Below are 16,122 nucleotides of genomic sequence, written 5' to 3'. Positions count from 1 at the left end.
TCTTTTGCTCATTGTGTCTAGACAACATGTCCATATGCATGACACTGAATCTCCTTTCTATGGACCCAAGAATCCATCTGTACATTTAGAATATAATCTAGGAATCCAGATGTGACCAGAACAACCTTGAAGGAAAACCACCATGGCATTGCCCATGCTGTAGCACTAAATTCCGAAGTGCAGATGCTCATCACAGTGGTCACCATAACCATGTCCCCAGCTTCAGTCCAAAAAAAGAGGCAGCTGTTTTGATCCATACAAACAAATCAGCTTTAGTCATTTTCATTTCCACTAGGAGCAAGTCTTTTGTAAACTGAATAGGTTTGCCCTTGAAGACTAAACTGCTATAAAAATACTTGGCATTGCAGTTCACAATAGACTGTTGATAAAGAAAATGATATCTCCTCTATAAGGATTACAGCTAACCTCAGAGGGAACAGGAATTCTGAGGGGGTGGCAGACTACAACACTGTCCCAGCTAATCAAAACACCCCTGTACTTCAACCCTGAAAAATCTGCCTTGCTACAACCCTGGATATGGGAGTGGTGAGAGGTGGGGGGCACTGTTAGGCTGCAATGCTATGCCAGTTTACTAGGAAATGAGCCTTAGAGAATGCTATGGAGCTTACCTCTGGGTAAATAGGATTGCCCTGTTAGCTATCAAGAATAAAAGTACATCAGTGCAATAAAATGGGTGAACCACCATAATTAAAAATGTAATTAATGTAACAAAGCACAGAGAATACAAATGTATACTCCTTCTTGGAATGTATGGAACATAATTTTCATGTTTACATGTTGCTACATCACCACTCAGTTCCCAACCACAGAGCTTGTTAGTAATTAGCTACAAATAAAGTTATTTGTAATTAATTCATTTTCCTCATAAAGAAGGTATAACTACATTATATTATGACTGCAATTTCACTCCTTTTGTGGTGTAATTTTAACTCTTTAACTATTTCTATAGTTGTGGAGTTATAACCTTGGTAAATGGTGGAGGAGGGATATCACATGGTTCAAGTGTTGCCTTGTGCAATTTCAGGGTATAGGTACCAGGAGGGGCAAAATGAGGGCATTGCCCCTCCAAATGAGAATGCGTCCCCCTAAATGAAATTTTCTTGCATTCCCCAAATTTCTAGCATTGCAGAGGGAGACATTTACAATCCTCCATACCTAGAGCTCTTATCTTTGCTATGTCTACATTACCTCGGTAACTCTGTCTGACTCTTTTCTTTTGAAGCCTGAATTCTATTTATAAAGGCTCAATTGAAGGGATGCTAGAAATCTGGGGAGTGAAACAAATTCCATGGGGAACTGTTATTTAGGAACAATGCCTATGTTTTGCCCTGCCCTGGTGCAATGCCTTATGTTCTGTTTTGAGCTTTGATGTGACAATGAAGTGAATGAGAGGGCTAGTACTATTCGTATTTTTAAAAAGTAACTAAACAACAACTGTATCAGTTGTGCTCCTGGAATATGAAGAAGGATTGATAAGCAACTTAAAAAGAGTCGTTTGTTAGACTGCAGCTATAGCTATAACTAGATACTTGAGTCAGTGGGGCCTGGAAATGTTCTTTCAACTACAGTAAATGCTTTTTAAAAGTAACTTTCTGATCTCTGCTCTTCCAAAGTAAACTTAATTTGCCATCATGTTAATAGTGCAACTGTTATGCTATTGTTGTGTGCCTTCAAGTTGTTTCCAGCTTATGGCTATCATGGGGTTTTCTTGGCAAATTTCTTCAGAGGGGGTTTGCCTCTGAGACTGAGAGTGTGCGACTTGCCCAGTGGGTTTACATGGCTGAGCCAGGATTTGAACCCTGGTCTCCAGAGTCATAGGACTGCTCAAACCACTACACCATGCTGGCTCTTTTTGTTGTGTTGTACCACCACAAAACAGCTCATTGAAAACCTTCCCAACGCCTTTCTTTTAGTACCAAATTTATACCAAGTACAGTATTGTGATACTAGATAGTATCTCTCTAGAAGCCATGATGACTAAACTGAGACTGTTATACTTTAGATACAGTATATCATGAGAAGACATGTTAAAAACAATAATGCTTGGCAAGTTAGAAGGCAGTAGGAAAAGAAGAAGGCCACTTTCCAGATGGATAGACTCAATCAAGGAAGCCATAGCTCTGAGTCTGCAAGAACTGAGCAGAGCTGTTCATAAGGTGACTGGGGGGGGGGGGGGGGCTCTAATTCATAGGGTCACCATAAGTTGAAGTCAACTTGAAGACAGTTAACAACAAAAACAAAATGATGACATCTCACTCTCCCACACCCCACGCCGATCCCATCATTCCACTCTATTTAACTGAGACAGAAACCTCTCTCAGGTATGAAATATCATGAAGATTTGGAAACTAGTCATGCTAAGACGTTTGTTAGCTCCAAATATTACCATCTGTTTCATTCATAGATGTGTAACCGTGGGATGGGCCATTGCTTGTGCATTCCTGAACAGAAAGCCCTGCGTCAACAATCATTCTTAAAGCATATACATGATTTCTTGGCTGCCGGCAAGTCTTCTCTATTGGTAGGAAAGGATGACATCGTGTCTACTTACATTTCTCTTTATCACAGGCCTTTGGGTTCCTTTCTCAGAACAAAAGCCCCTAAAAGCAGAGGCCCCATGACAATGCAAGCGACCCACTCTTCCGTAAGAAGGCCTTATTATCTTCAAGAGTAATGCTGTATGTGGCTGGGGTAGGATTCCTCACATCACATTCCAGAAGGATAGCTGTGTTTTTCTGTTGAAGCAGACACAAGAAAGGCAACTTAATGACTAACAAATATATTATGACACAAACTTTATTTCGGGGGGGGGGGGCTCCAGAGCACTCCAGAGGTTGCAAGTCCCATTGCCTGTCACAACTGGAACAGCTGGATTGGAACTGGAGTCTAAGAAGTGATGGGCCATACATTTGTGACAGCTTTGGTCTAGTCCATCAACACCTGTTTATCAGTCTTTAAGCTGACAGAAAATTTGTCTGTCGGTTGTGTCATGTTGGCAGATAGTTTCCTACTTCACAAAGGCAGAACAGAGAATGTTGGGCAGAGGCCTTTCCTGAGCTAAAAGACTTCCAGATAGGGGAACCAGAACGAGACATATTAGGTTCACATATTTTTTTGTTGCTGTCAGATCATGCCATCAAAACAGTTTCAACTTATGGTGATCCTGTGAGTGACAGCCCTGCTCAGGTCTTGTAAACTCGAGGCTATGGCTTCCTTTATTAAGCCAATCCATTTGTAATGTGGTCTTCCTCCTTTCCTATTGCATTCCACTTTCCCCAGCACTATCCTTTCTTCCAATAAGTATTAATGGATTTGTGACTTTAATGTGTTAAGTATGTCACTAGATCAGAAACTGTAGGAAAGGTTCTCCTGTCACTTCACATTATCTGGCACTCTTTAAGGGCAGAATGCTGGTGGAATCCAGTGGAACTGGAAAGGAGTGATATCTCTTTCTCCACTGCAGCTTTCTGTATCCTTCAATCCAGCTCTGGAGGGTTGTGAAACCCCTTCAGGCCAATGTCTGGGCATCAGAGAAGGCACCAGCAGAAGGAACTATGTTTACAAGGGATGTGGTGTGGTGTTGTTCCCATGCTTACATGTGTTTAACAGCAGACTAAACCAATTCGTGGAGGAAAGGTTTTTGAGCAACTCAGGACCATCCCCAAACATTTTGCTGCTCAAAGCAGAACAGCAAATGGTGCCCCTCCCCACAAGCTAAGTCAAGGTTCATAGTACCTAAAGCCAGCCAAGTTATTTGGGTGAATAAGGCAGAAAATCTCACCAGCACCTTTCTTCCTACAAAGGCAATAACAACAAATCAAATGACTAACAATTTATTGCCCTTTGTGACACTTAATATCTACCCTCTGAAATGGCTGCCCTCTGAATATCTGCCCTCTGACAAACAACCCAAAACTTCCATACAGCTATCATGCCTAATAGCCCGTCCTCCTTACATTCTATAGAACTTCACACTGAATGTAATGGCACCACTCCAGAGTATAGAAATCAAGAACTACAGCACACCTGGTAGATATTACATTCAGATGAGCTTTGGAACACTTCTAATGGCCAACTACAGTATATATGCCAACGGCAAGATGTCTCACCTACAGGTACTAGCAAGGGAGGAGATGAACTGAAACTAAAATCCTGTGCTTGGCTGCCTTGGGATATAAACCATTTTTTCTGGAGTAGCATATATGTGATGTTCTACAATGGTGAATGTCAACAATGATGTTGAATAAGTGCATCTGCATTCTGCTAAAGGAACAACTACAAGTAATTAACTGCAATATCTTCTGCTCACTTGCTTCAGAGAAAGTGCTGCTAATTTCAGTGGGACGTAAAATAAGTGAAGAAGCACAGAAATGAGCACTTAATCTTTTTTCAAAGCCAGGACTTAGGGAAGATTTTTTTTATTAAAGCATTATAAGGTAAAAAACTGGGACACTTGTCTTCCTAATACATTTAAGAAGAATTTATAATTCAGCTGCTAATGAACCTGAATGTAGAATGTAGAATGCTATTTAAGGTGGCTTTCTTTAAAAAGACAGAAAAAATAGCAAATGTTTAAAGACATATTGTCAGGTTGTTGTAACACTTGCGCTTTTATAGACCTTTCCTTTTTACCATTTGTTACAAACATCCGGGATTGATGGAATTCCACCTGAAGCTTGGAAACATGGAGGTCATGCACTCCATGCTAAACTCCACAAACTCCTTGTGAGTTGCTGGGAAAAAGGCGAACTGCCATCAGATCTCCGAGATGCAGTCATCATCACCCTGTACAAGAAAAAAGGAGCAAAATCGGATTGCTCGAACTACCAAGGTATAACACTGCTCTCCATTGCTGGAAAAATCCTGGCAAGGATACTGCTGAACAGATTAGTTCCTGCCATTGCAGAAGAACTTCTTCCCGAAAGCCAATGTGGCTTCAGAGCTAATAGGAGCACTACAGACATGGTATTTGCCCTCAGACAACTGCAAGAGAAATGTAGAGACCAGAACAAAGGACTCTATGTAACATTTGTTGACCTCACCAAAGCCTTCGACACTGAGTAGAAAAGGTCTGTGGCAGATCCTGGAACGACTAGGATGCCCCCCCAAATTCCACCAAATGATCATCCTGCTACATGAAGGCCAGCAAGGTCAAGTCAGATATGGCGATGCTCTCTCGGAGCCCTTTCTAATAACTAATGGTGTAAAACAAGGTTGTGTTCTTGCTCCAACTTTATTTACAATCTTCTTCAGCATGGTGCTCCAAAGGGCTACGGCAGATCTCGAAGAAGAAGACAGCATTTACGTACGCTACCATACTGATGGTAGCCTGTTTAACTTAAGCCGCCTGAGGGCCCGCACTAAGACTCTAAACTATCTAGTCCATGAGCTGCTTTTTGCTGATGATGCTGCCCTCGTTGCCCATATGGAAGCAGCTCTGCAGCGCCTCACATCTTGTTTTGCTACAGCTGCAGAACTCTTTGGACTGGAAGTCAGTCTGAAGAAAACGGAAGTTCTCTACCAGCCTGCACCACAGGAAGAACACTACCATCCCCACATCACCGTAGGCACATCTGTGCTTAAGTCTGTCCAGCAGTTCACCTACTTGGGAAGCATCATCTCCTCAGACGCCAAGATTGATAAAGAGATCGATCACAGACTGGCAAAGGCATAAAGCGCATTCGGAAGGCTTCACAAAAGAGTCTGGAGTAACAAACACTTGAGGCGAAGCACAAAAATCAGTGTGTATAGAGCCATTGTACTGTTTATTCTCCTCTATGGGTCTGAAACATGGGTCACCTATCGCCAACACCTACGACTCCTCGAACGTTTTCATCAGCTCTGTTTATGCACAATTCTAAATATACACTGGACTGACTATGTGACAAATGTTGCTGTCCTCGAGCAAGCAGGGATCACTAGCATTGAGGCCATGCTACTGAGGATGCAGCTGCACTGGGCAGGACACGTTTCTAGGATGAAGGACCATCGCCTCCCCAAAATAGTATTCTACGGTGAACTCGCCACGTGTCAGCGTAAGAGGGCCGCCCCAAAGAAGAGATACAAGGACTCCCTAAAACAACATCTCAGGCTTGGCCAGATAGATCACCAACAATGGTCCTCCCTGGCCTCGCATCGGGAGGCATGGAGACGCACTATCCATGACGCTGCAGCCTTCTTTGAAAGCTCACGCCAAACGAGCCTCGAAGAGAAACGACAACGCAGAAAGAACCGCAACCTGGAAACATCACCCAAGGAGGCTTTCTGCTGTGCTTTCTGCAACCAGACCTGCTTATTCCAAATTGGCCTTTTTAGTCACCAACGCGCTTGTACAAAGCGTGGGATGAGTCCTTCCTGAATCTTCGTTTGCGAAGCAAAGCCAGAGAGAGAGAGAGACAAACATCCATCTAATAGCAAACTCAGACTATGAGTGGAAAAATAAATAAAACATGCCACCATAATGAGATTACAGAGAAACAAGGAAGAGTAACACCATGCATAGGAGAAGCCTATTTTCCCCCCAAATACAACAGATCTTTGTTTTTAAAATGGAAACAAAAGGTAGGGGCAGGAGACAGGCTAGATACACACTATGTGAGATGGTGTGGATGCAGAAAAGATACATGGGGATGGGGGCAGTTTGGAATGTCCTGATTCAGCTCCTTGCCTTTTGAGCCTTACAATATCCTGAAGTCCTTGAGTAGTCACCTATGAACACTGAGCAGGAGCACTGATGTTAGCTAGGAGTGGGGGTACAATGAAAAAAATTCCTATCAAACCCCTGGTGGCGCAGTGGTTAAATGCCTGTACTGCAGCCATTCACTCGAAACCACAAGGTTGTGAGTTCAAGACCAGCAAAAGGGCCCAAGCTCGACTCAGGCTTGCATGCTTCCGAGGTCGCTAAAATGAGTACCCAGACTGTTGGGGGCAAATTAGCTTACTTGCTAATTAACTTACTTGCTGTTCACCTCTATGATCTTTGGAATAGCGGTATATAAATAAAACATATTATTATTATATTATTTCTCTGTTACTTATACCACATCTGTCTCTCTACTAAGGTACCATACCAACTTCTGCCATGTGACAAGTAGCAACACCACAATTATGATCTCTGACAATACAGACCAAGGACAGCTCTGTATTTAGATTTTACATGTGATTTTACACATGTAAATTCTTTCTTTCCTACCCAAAGAAAATTGGAAGGCACAATGAAAATGCCTTTCATTTGTTGACACCCCCACACCATCCTGCAAAAACCATTGTCGACAAGCCAAGCATACGACAAGTCCCTATGGCTTTCTGAAATGTCTCCATGTATATAAGTGACATCATGTCTGTTCACTTGTCTCCTGCTGACATATTGGCCAAACCACAGAGTGGGTGGAGTAGTCCCTCTCCACAAATTTTTGGACAGAAGAAACTTGTTCATGATATATGCTTGTCTAGTCACTGCCTGATTGACCAAATTTTATTTATGAGTTGTAAGGACAATTATGATATCAAAAGCTAGGCTATTTTAGATGACATTTATCTCAGGGACTGGAACTCACATCGTCTGATCAAAAACTATAGGATGTGAGCTAATTACAAGTCAGGGAATCTTTTTCAAAGATACATGAGCCTCCATATTCAGTAGCAGTTTGTAATAGCTGCTGTTGGAGAGCAAAAAGTGGCTATTGTCTTTATCCAATTAATATCTGCAGGAGCTCACACTAATCATTTTGACTAGCTTCCCCAGATATAAAAGAGATAAGACAAAGTCAGCAAAACACAGGATGGGTTTCCTGTAGACATTTTTACTTAAGATTCATGGATAGATAGTTCAAAGAGGGGGCAGACAGAGACACCTCCAACGCAGAAACTACAATTTTACCAGGTAAAAATTATTAGGCTTTTGTTTTAGTTTGCCACTGAAGCTATTCAGATTGCAATGTTAAATCTAGAATTCATGCAGATCTATTTCAGCACAAGGGGTGTTCATTAATTCTTAACTTTGACTAATATATTGTTAGGGTTTGGATGTTTTATTTTATTTTGTATTTTGATGAGCAGGCAGTCACCTAAGTTACATGGTGATATGTCCCTCTTTGAATGGATGACTGAAGCTTACCTAGCGTGCTGGATCTTTTGTCTTTTTTCATCCCATCTCTCCTATTGTTTGTCATGGCCTTGTTGTTCTGTCATGTGTAAAATTAGATTCTAAGCTCCTTGGAGAAAGGACAGCACCTTTTCTCCCTTTGTTCTCTAAATGCCTAACATGATTTTGGGTCATGTAGAAAAATTATTAATGTAAGAGTTATATAAATTGTAAGAGATGATGTCAAAATATTTAAATATAGTACATTTCTGGAACCTTTGGGGGAAAATATCCTCAAAGGAGAAATGAAGCTGATAAAACAAATGTTCACCAGCAAATAATAAAAGGAACTGCAAGCAGTGTCTGTCACAGGTTTGGCATTGTCAAGTGCAAAGAAATGAGCTTTCACATGGCTTTCCCAACCCCCAAACAGTGTATTTCTGCAGAAAATTCCATGGCCAATTCAAAATTTATCGTACACAAAATTTATATGCACAGCACATTTTCTACTTTCTCATCTTTTCAATAAAATCTAGGTCCAAGATACTGTCACACAAGCATTTATAAATATGATTATACTATATACAATTTTGAAAGTCATAAAACTGAGAAAGGATCATTCACATACATTCATATTTTTGTCAACCTCACACTGTGTTGTGGGATTGATAGTCTGAAAACACAAATGCTGGCTTGGATCCAAAGAAGCAATGATGGAAATCTACTTGCACTATGGCACTTTTCCACTCTTGCCTTCTAACCACATTCCACTGTGCCCCTTCAAGAGCCATTTCTAAGGGTCAGAAGACCTTTGGAACAATGGGATACACGGTGCAAGGGGCTGCAGACAGAGGACTGTAGCAGCCCTTTGGCTCAGGCAAGAGCCAAATTCTCCATTATCATGCCTATTTGACTTTGACATGCAGATGACAGAAGATGCATTAGTGAGATGAGAGGTGTAGTGTTAAAGGGTTAAACTGTAATGAGAACCCAGAGTGTGTACTAGTACTACTCACAAACATAACATTATAGATCAGTGTGTGTTCAGCAGCAGTTGCAATACATACTCCTTTGGCCACACATCACTAACATTCAGTGACCAATGGGACATATACAAAACAGAACACCCAGTGTGCTTAACAGAACTGTGACAGCCATTACCCATAGGAATGAAATGATTAATATCATACATTGTCCTGAGCCTTCCATACCCTTCACATCACTTGTTTTTCAACAGCGGCAGCCTACAAATGCAAGAACCTTATCTTAGAGCTTGCAAAAGTTATGTTTTTTGTATAACAGCTCTCAGAATTCCCTCAGCTAGGTATGGACAGGATGTCTGGGAGCATATCTGCGGTCCAAAACAGTAACATTTCCAGATTCTGCCCTTTCCTCAGAAGTAAAATCCACTACCAACCCCAGTCTTCAACGTGGCCACTGAATATGCTGACTTGGAAAATTCTGGAGGCCCTAGCTTCAAAAAGTAACTCTCACAAGCTCTGCCTGAAACTCACTCATTGGCCAGGCCAATATCACTTAAAGTGAAATAGAGGCCTAAAATTTGGCATATACACACAGTACAACATGCCCCCATGATCTGTGTATTCCAAAGAGAGCAAACTGTACATCTTTCCCATAGAACAGATGTCAAGGTACCTTCAGGACAAACTGAAAGCTGAAAGGTGGCACCGTCTGTAGTCCAAAGCAAATTAATTACAGTACTATGTCTGTCTGAAAATGAGACACATGTACAGTGGATGGTTAGAATCTGGGAATGGTTTGCTTCACAGCATGCCAACACACATCACACCATGCTCCATGTGGAATAGTATGCTGGACTGAGACAGCACTGATGTTTTCCAACATACTCCCATGAGACTGTGGTTTGAGGGCAGGGGCATTTTAGGGGCAGCTAAGAGCACAAAGCTAGCTTCACTTACTAGTACATGCCTGTAAGAGCACATTAGGTGTTTTGACTAAGACAGCCAAGCTATGCAGCAAATGTGAATGCCCATACCAAATATAATTGCTCAGTCATCCCATCATCATATTATGGTCTAGTGGTGTTTCCTGTGATAGCTAATTCTAAAAGAGTCTCAGAAGACAGAAACAAACAAGTAGTCTTGCCAGGTCTTGCAATTTAAGAAACTAACAAGCCTCTCAGTAAGTGGCATTTAATAATTGTTTTGGCACTGCCCCTCACAGTCCAATCCAACGTCTTACAGATTATTAAAAGCCCGAAGTTCAGCAACAACAGCCTGCTCCTGTTCAAAGGAAGCAACACAAGGAAATTGAACACAAGGACATCTGAAGCTACCAAATGACAAGGCTTCTGCCCATTACTAAGTAACCTGAAACAAATTAGGTGATATGCTTCTTCTAAGATGGCACCTTCCAATCATGCCCTTGACTATGACAAGGTTGACAATGTGTTTATACAATGAGGGAAGTACATGAACCATAGAGTTTCTCAGGAAAACATAAGTCAAAGGACAGCCAAATGTCCTTAAGATATACTTTATATATAAGGCAGGGATGGGAATTCTGTGGCCTACTAGATGGTGAACCACAACTCCCACCTTTCTTTTTTTAAAAAATATCTTTATTCAAAATACAGTTCAAATATATAAAACTTCCATACATTAATTATAACTGTCCATATAATTAACACATAATTCATGTCATTTACAGTCGCCCCTCTGTTTTTGCAGACATGGAGTCCACGTCCTTTGGAAATACACGAGGGGCAAACTGAGGGTAACACAATGGGGCGCGTGCCCAAGGCACACGCATGGTGGTGCACACAGGAATGTGCTGCCATAGGGACCCCAATATCAGTGATTTTCCGTTTTCGCACCGGGGGGATCTGGAATGGATCCCTGCAAAAATAGAGGGGTGACTGTACTTATCAATGTCATCTAAATCCCAGTCATCTACAAACTATCTCCTATCCACTCTCTTTCTACACCATCTATCCCCATCTATCACTTCTTCATCTTTAATACTCTTTCTCCTATCACTTCACATTTGAAAACCTTCTAATCTCTCTTTCTCTCTCTGTCTGTCCTTCTTACATACTTCTCATCTATCCTCCTACCTTCTCTTTCCATCTCTCTCTTCTCCTTCCTCCTTCCTCCAGTTCCCACCATTCTTCACCATTGGCTATGCTGGCTAGGACTGATGGGAGATTCAATCCAGCAACATATAGGAAGCTGTACAGTTTCTACCCTTAGAGTAAGGTGCTCACATCCTGACAGTTTACTCCAAGTAAAATCTATTATATGTAAAAATTTGATACTTTCGCTAAGGCAGCCTCATCTGGTCTGGAATCCTTTGATTGTGCAGGACTATAAGTCCTATCACCCACAGATAGGATGGCCATAGGAATGATGGGAAGTTGTAGTCCAACACATCCGAAAGGCACTGGTTTGGGGATGATCCAACCAAGGCAAACCGGCAGGATGAAGCAGGAATAATAGAGCACAAGTAGGAATGAGAGTCAGTGTGGCATTGTGATTTGAATACTGGACTAGGGCTTGAGGAAACCAGGGTTCAAATCTTTGCTTGGCCATCTTCAATAAGTCACACACTTTGAGCTTTAGAGTGCATCTATACTGTAGAACTAATGCAGCTTGACACCACTTTAAGTACTGGCTCCATCATATGGAATCCTGGGATTTGTAGTTTTACAAGGCCTTTAACCTTCTCTTCCAAAGAGTGATGGTGCCCCCCAAACTACAAATCCCAGAACTCTGTAGGATGGAGCCATGAGAGTTAAAGTGGTGTCAAACTGCATTAGTTCTATAGGGTAGATGGGCCCATAGAAGAAGACCAGGATTCCACAGATACTGGGTGAGCAGATGTCTTTTTCCAAGACATGTCCTACATGTAAACCTTCTGTCCAGGAGGAATTCCATAATATCTTCTATTTGGAGCAGGACTAAGCAGCATGAATTTATATTTCTAGGAGTATTTTTAGCTTTTATTTGATTATGTCCTCCATTTGACTTGAATGCACTGCCTTTTGCGGTGGTTTGTCCTCCTTTGTGGTGAGGCCATCTGGTCATCCTGTGGCTACAGCACTGAAAGTGGTGTCAAACTACATTATTTTCTACAGTGTACATGCACCCCTAGAGAGCCTGGGATGAAGGAAAAGCCCTCCTAGGCCAGGGTGACCAGGCATCCTCACTGCAAAGAAGACAAGGCAGAGCAAAATGTAGGACAAACAAGAAAAATGCAGGACACGGCCCAAATAAAAGCTAAAAACACTTATACATTCATGCTTCTTGGTCATGGCCAAAATGGAGGGCATTTTGAAATTTCTCCTGGACAGAAGCTTGGAATGGAGGACATGTCCTGGAAGGAGGACACATCTGGTCTCCCTGGTCAATGTCCAAATAGAGGAAATTTTGAAATTCCTCCTGGACAGAAGGCTGAAATGGAGGGCATGTCCTGGAAAAAAGGACATCTAGGGTCACCCTGGCCATGATCAGAATGGAGGACATTTTGGAATCCCTCTTGGACAGAAGGCTGAAGTAGAGGGCATGTCCTGGGAAAGGAGGACACATCTGATCACTCAAATGTCCAAAGAGAGGACATTTTGAAATTTCTCAACAGAAGGTTGGTATGGAAGGCATATCCTGAAAAAGGAGGACATCTAGGTACCCTGGTCATGCTCAGAATGGAGGACACTTTGGAATCCCTCCAGGACAGAAGGCTGAAGTGGAGGGCATGTCCTGTAAAAGGAGGACATGCCTGCCCCCCCCCCCCCAATGTCTTAAGACGAAGGGAATCCCCTCCAGGGTGAGAGGGGTGTCCCAGTGAGCTGGCTCCCTGGTATGTCAGGGTCCCCAGAAGGGCCTCTTGCACCAGCGTCATGCTCAGGGATGACGAGGCCTTCCAGACTCTCACCAAATATGGACTGGGGCTGGAAAGCTCCAGCCAGGGTTTGTTTTAACTGGGGCCGGAAATCCCTTTGGCAAGCAAGCAAGCAAGCAAGGCCTCCCTCCTTCCACTCTCGCCTCCAGATCTCCAAACAAGAGCAGGGGCCTCAGGAGGCACAGCATTGGGGGAATGAATGAAGCAGCCGCCTCAGCATTTTTTGGGAGGGCTGCAGGACCTAGGAAGGGTGAGAGGAAGGTCTAACTTTGCACTGAACTGAAAGGCCTAGCCCTATTAGTCTGGACTATCACTATGCAAAAAAGGATTTCTGAACTATTTTTGAGACTAACAGATAGGTTTTTTTGGAGACCAACCTATAACCTGTAGGCTGAGATCTACCAAGACTCATACACCCAACTTCTTTCTCAAAGGTGTCACAAGATCTCCAATGTGAAGTCAAAGGCTTTCATGGCCGGCATCCATAGTTTTTTGTGGGTGTTTTGGGCTATGTAGCCATGTTCTAGAAGAGTTTATTCCTGATGTTTCGCCAGCATCTGTGGCTGGCATCTTCAGATGCCAGACACAGATGCTGGTGAAATGTCACGAATAAACTCTTTGAGAATATGGCCACATAGCCCAAAAAACCTGCAAAAAACTATGGGCCCAAACAGACAGGCCAAAATAAAGCTGCTTCAGGTCACTCTGGAGGTATGCTGTTTAAATGACACACGCATCTTAAGAGGCCAGAAATTGTGCTAAAGATACGCTGCAGTCGTTAGGACTAGAGCGTGGCTTTGGTGTGGCTTCTGACCTCTTAGGATGCATGCATCATTTAAACAGCATACGTCCAAAGTGACCCAAAGCAGCTTTATTTTGGCCTGTCTGTTGGGCCCTATGTTACAAGATCTTTTTGTATCTCAAAAAGTGCTGCAAGATTTCCCCTGCCTTGTATATTTGCACATGGGAAGCCCTCCTGCCCTACCATACTGCTGCTGCTGTGTGCCCACAAGTCCTTTCTGACTTATGGCAACCTTAAGGTGGTGAACCTATCAGAGTTTTTTCCTGGCAAGTTGGGCATGGTCATCCTCTGAGGCTGAGAGAGTTGACTTGCCCAAGTTTACCCATTATTATTATTATTATTATTATTATTATTATTATTAAGCTTTGTTTAGAAAGCGCTGCACATGTATGCAGTGCTGGACATAAAATCGATTAAAATAGATAAAATAAACCTGCCTACAGCCTACATTCTACGGAAATAATTAAACATAATACATATTAATACATCTTAAAATTGAGACATGGCTGAGAAAGGATTCAAACCCTGGTCTTCCAGAGTCATAGTCCAACACTCAAACTACTACACCATACATATAACTATGCACAGGGCTCTTAACCCACATTTGAGACTAACATTTCAAAAAGTGCTACAAAATTCCCCCCTGACTCCATTGTATATTTGCCCAAGAACAGCCCTCCAGCCCTGCTACTCCTGTTGCTGTGGGTCTAGAAGTCATTTCCGACTTATGGTGACCCCTATGACAAACCTATCACAGGATTTTCTGGGCAAGTATCTTCAGAGGGGGTTTGCCATTGCTGTCTTCTGAGGCTGAGAGAGTGTGACTTGCCCAAGGTCATCCAGTGGCTTTCATGGTGGAGCCAGGATTCAAACCCTGATCTTCAGAGTCCAATGTTCAAACCACTGCACCAGACCAACTCTCTGCTACTGTTACAGCCTGCTATTATCTGACTGCAGGAAGGATTGCATGTATCTATAAGAGAGAGGATGAGAATCGCCTTTTCCTTCTTATTATTATATTATTTATTTGCAGGGAAGGAGTTGTGGGCCATGCAGTTGCATTATGCTGGGCTTTCAGCAAGGTCACAGGTTAACAGATGATTTCTTCATGTCGCTTTATGCATGCATGCATGTGCTTGTGTGTGTTTGATGGAAAGATGAGAATGTCTCCCAGGAGAGTCCAGGAAAGATGGGACTTTTCTCCATCATCCACCCCCCCCTGCCTGTTTCTTAGCTGGAGGATTTGTGGACTTTTTTTTGGACAGAGTAATCAAAGTCATCCAGAAGAAAATACACCCATGTCTGAAAAGTACAGTAAGACAAAACCTTATAGGTTTGTGGAAACTCCCCTGCAGAAGTGTGCAGACACAGACTCTATTATATTACTCCTACCACACTGGCTTGCAAAGACACCCAACCCCTTCCTCCTAAAAAAGTGGGGGATTGTGACTTCTATAACATCTATAAGATTCAACAAAGCTGCTTATTATTCCTTAAAAAAGGATTGGCAAAATACTTACTGCTAGACCCACATCTCAGCCCCCCAACACACACATTTTCCTTCCCAATGAGGACCCAGGAGCAACACTTACCTTGAAACAGGCTCTCAGTCCCTATGAAATGTCTCCTCTTGTGTGTGTTTCAGGGTTGGGAAGCGACGAAACCGTCTGGGTTTTTCCTCCTCCAAAATAGTAGTAGGGCTGGCGAGGGGTTTGTTCCCCTCCCCTACATGGCCACCCTCTGGGAAACTAGTAGTAGCACATATACGACACACTAACCGTATGGTAGTAGTAGACAGCCAGGTTGATCATATTGCTTTCCTCTCTCACATCTCCTCCCTCCTTTCCCCCTCCCACTCTCCCCCACTACTCTGCTATAAGGAGTACAAGTATATCCGCTATAGGATGATGATGATGATGATGATGATGATTTTGCACAGGCTCTCCCTGTCTAAGCTGCTCTTGGCTGAAAAGAAGAGCAGATCAGGACTTCTCCATTAAGACACTGAAATAAACACAACCTTTTTTGGATGAGTATACATAACCTACCGGTATGTTAGCTGGAATATTTGTCTTAGCAAGGAAATGTATTATTATTATTATTATTATTATTATTATTATTATTATTATTATTGCAAAGGTTCTCCCTGATCGTGGCTGAAAAGAACAGATCAGGGCTTCTTGATTAAGACACTGGTTTGCTGGAATATTTCTCCTAGCAAAGGAATGTGTTGTCGTTGTGGCAAAGGTTTTCCCTGTCTGGGCTGCTCTTGGATGAAAAGAACAGATCAGGACTTCTCGATTAAGACACTGAAATAAGCACAACCCTTTCGGATGAG

General features: G+C 42.5%; 1 protein-coding gene across 4 annotated transcripts in view; it reads right to left on the bottom strand.

Annotated features, from left to right (window-relative positions):
• Positions 1-15,605, bottom strand: part of DDAH1 (dimethylarginine dimethylaminohydrolase 1) — a 164,715-nt gene extending 149,110 nt beyond the window's left edge. For 3 of the 4 annotated variants that reach the window (XM_089497573.1, XM_089497572.1, XM_089497575.1), the window contains exons 1-2: positions 15,377-15,605; positions 2,573-2,756 (exon numbers count right to left, since the gene is read on the bottom strand). The gene's annotated coding sequence lies outside the window, so the exon portion shown is untranslated. Of the gene's footprint in view, positions 1-2,572; positions 2,757-4,653; positions 4,702-15,376 lie in introns of those variants that run through there. The other variant, XM_089497574.1, reaches the window with a different exon arrangement.
• Between the last annotated feature and the right edge of the window lie 517 nt (positions 15,606-16,122).

This window comes from Sceloporus occidentalis, unplaced genomic scaffold, assembly GCF_023333645.1.
Source record: "Sceloporus occidentalis isolate IW3139 unplaced genomic scaffold, rSceOcc1.0.p SCAF_104, whole genome shotgun sequence".
Lineage (NCBI taxonomy): Eukaryota > Metazoa > Chordata > Lepidosauria > Squamata > Phrynosomatidae > Sceloporus > Sceloporus occidentalis.
This window is presented reverse-complemented; position numbering and strand designations above follow the sequence as displayed.